The sequence below is a fragment of the Condylura cristata genome, unplaced genomic scaffold, assembly GCF_000260355.1.
Source record: "Condylura cristata isolate star-nosed mole 26May11 unplaced genomic scaffold, ConCri1.0 scaffold00034, whole genome shotgun sequence".
In the NCBI taxonomy this organism is placed as follows: domain Eukaryota; kingdom Metazoa; phylum Chordata; class Mammalia; order Eulipotyphla; family Talpidae; genus Condylura; species Condylura cristata.
This window is the reverse complement of record NW_004567135.1, coordinates 4,361,986-4,364,166: the sequence shown is the minus strand read 5'-3', so window position 1 is coordinate 4,364,166 and position 2,181 is coordinate 4,361,986. Positions and strand designations below refer to the sequence as shown.

At 47.3% G+C, this 2,181-nt stretch overlaps 1 protein-coding gene across 1 annotated transcript in view; it reads left to right on the top strand.

Annotated features, from left to right (window-relative positions):
* Positions 1 to 1,159, top strand: part of HNRNPA1 (heterogeneous nuclear ribonucleoprotein A1) — a 6,262-nt gene extending 5,103 nt beyond the window's left edge. Inside the window, exons 11-12 of the transcript XR_001146030.1 lie at positions 781 to 853; positions 1,042 to 1,159. The gene's annotated coding sequence lies outside the window, so the exon portion shown is untranslated. The remainder of the gene's footprint in view (positions 1 to 780; positions 854 to 1,041) is intronic.
* The last annotated feature ends 1,022 nt before the right edge of the window (positions 1,160 to 2,181 follow it).

Below are 2,181 nucleotides of genomic sequence, written 5' to 3'. Positions count from 1 at the left end.
GATAGTTTCCATGGGTTTGATACTGGCTGAGTTTGCAATGGCAGGTGGAACCTTAACTATTGAGGGAGTTTGCAGATACCTCAGGATTCGTGACAATGCCTTTAAAGATCCAGGAGAGATGTTCAGCTTCTAGGAACTGCTAGCAAGCATTAGCGCGAATGGCTCCGAGCTCAGACACTCTGCAGCTGAGAGTAGACACTTGTGGTATGTGGAGTACAGATAAGCCAGGGACAGGCCACCAGCAGCACCCTCCATGAAAGCTAGGCGGGAGTGAAGTTTCAGTGACCATCGCAAGGAAGGAGGCAGACGAGAGTAAGGCACACCTGACTCTTAGGACTAGCAGTCAGAACCAGGAGGAAAGGTTTTATTGCTATGCTGGTAGGTAAGAACAGATTTTACTTCCACCCATATAGCTATTTAAAGTCCAGTTCTGTTATTTTCCTTAACCTATTGAGCCAAAAACTAGTCCAGTTAAGCTGAACTTGGTTTTTCTGGAGATGAACTATTTTAAATTAATGCCCTAGTCTTGGTCGCTCCCAATTGAAGGAAGTGAGCACTTGGTGCTGTGATAACATACTTCTGCCCTTTAATTTCTATTTCCTATTTTCCTTTGACCCATTTCCTTAAAACAATGGCTCAAAGTAATGCAGTAGAATCTTCCCCGAAATGATGGGGGTGGGGGGAGGGTGGGGGACCGTTAGTGGGGATGGGGCGGGGGTGTTAGCTGGAAATGGGACTCAACTCAGAAAAGCTGGTTCTAAAGGTCCTTTGCTTTTCTAGGGAGGAGTCTGCTACTACAGGCTTATCTGCTCTCTTAAACTGAAACTCATCTGTCAAAAGTTGATGTCTAAAGGTAAGTTCTGTGAAGTGATACGGTATTTGGCTTTTGGAAAGTGAGAAGGGCAGCTGGGTGCTCGCTGGTGGTCTGTTGTCGCTGCAGACAGCTGGAAGCAACAGCTGCTGGCATGCCTGTGAAAGAAAGGCTGTGGTGCGAGTCTGGCTGCTTGCAGGTGCTTCACAGTGACCTTTGTGTCTCCGCAGGAACATCTAACGAGGACAGCCTTGCACCCCGCCTCTGGGCGCTTCATTGTCACTGCCATGCAGTTGATATCATTCAGTTTTATGAATGGATGTTTTTAAATAAAATGCATTAATTCTGCTCCCTGGTCTTTGTCTCCCTTAATTTTGTGATCAGTGACTTATGATACTTGCTATACATGTACCATTTTTCAGGTTTGACAGTGGGAAATTGGAGTTAATAGCAGAGACAGAAGATCTTTTTCTAAGATTTATGCCTGCAGAACTGGGGTGCAGGGGCGGTGAGAAGATTAACCAGAGACGCAGGAGAGCAGAACAGGCAGATCAGTGAAGTCCACTGCTGAGGGGAGCAGTGGGCAGGTGGGACGAGGTCCTGTCCACCCCACCATGTGGGTCCCTGGCTAGGGACTGAGTTTGTACCAAAGTGGCTACAGCTGGTACTGAGCTTTCACCTGCTGCACCATGGGGGGGGGGGTTGCCCAGGTGCTGTTTTTAAAGCTCATATTTGAAGATGGTGATACTAGGTGAAAAAGGTTACACCCTACAAAGATTGGCTGTTTTTTTTTCCCTATATTGAAGTTGGTCTTCACCGTGGGAATGACTTGACCTGCTTAGACGTGAGCTGTTCTGTCATGCTTCCCTTGAGTGGGTCCTTTGTGACTGCCCCGGCAGGCAGGAAGAAGGGAAGTTGTAAAAGCCAGTGGCTGCCATGGAGCCTGGTGCATCACTCAGCCCTGTGTTTATGTGGGGACTTCTACAGGCATGTGGTGAAACTGCCCCATAAGTTGAATGTACTGGCCAGTCCTCAGACTTCAAGAAAGTCTCAAGTGAGTTAAGCTTACCCATGGGAAGGATGAAAATCTTAGCTTTTCAAAGGTAGTGAGTAGAGATTTTAGAAGCAATCATTTGATTCTGGAGCACTGGCTTTAAAAGGTCATCCAATTTAATTTTCAGCCTAGCGAAAAGGAGTGAGATGGGCATCCGTTGGCAGTCACCTGTGGCTTGAGCAGGTAGTTTTTCGTGTAGTTTTGGAGGGGGAGCATGACGCAGGTTATCCGTTAGCTAAAAGCAGGCTGAAACAGCAATGAATGCTGTCCTAGGCTGTTGGTGACATGTGCTGTGCCCTGGTTCTTAGCAAACTCC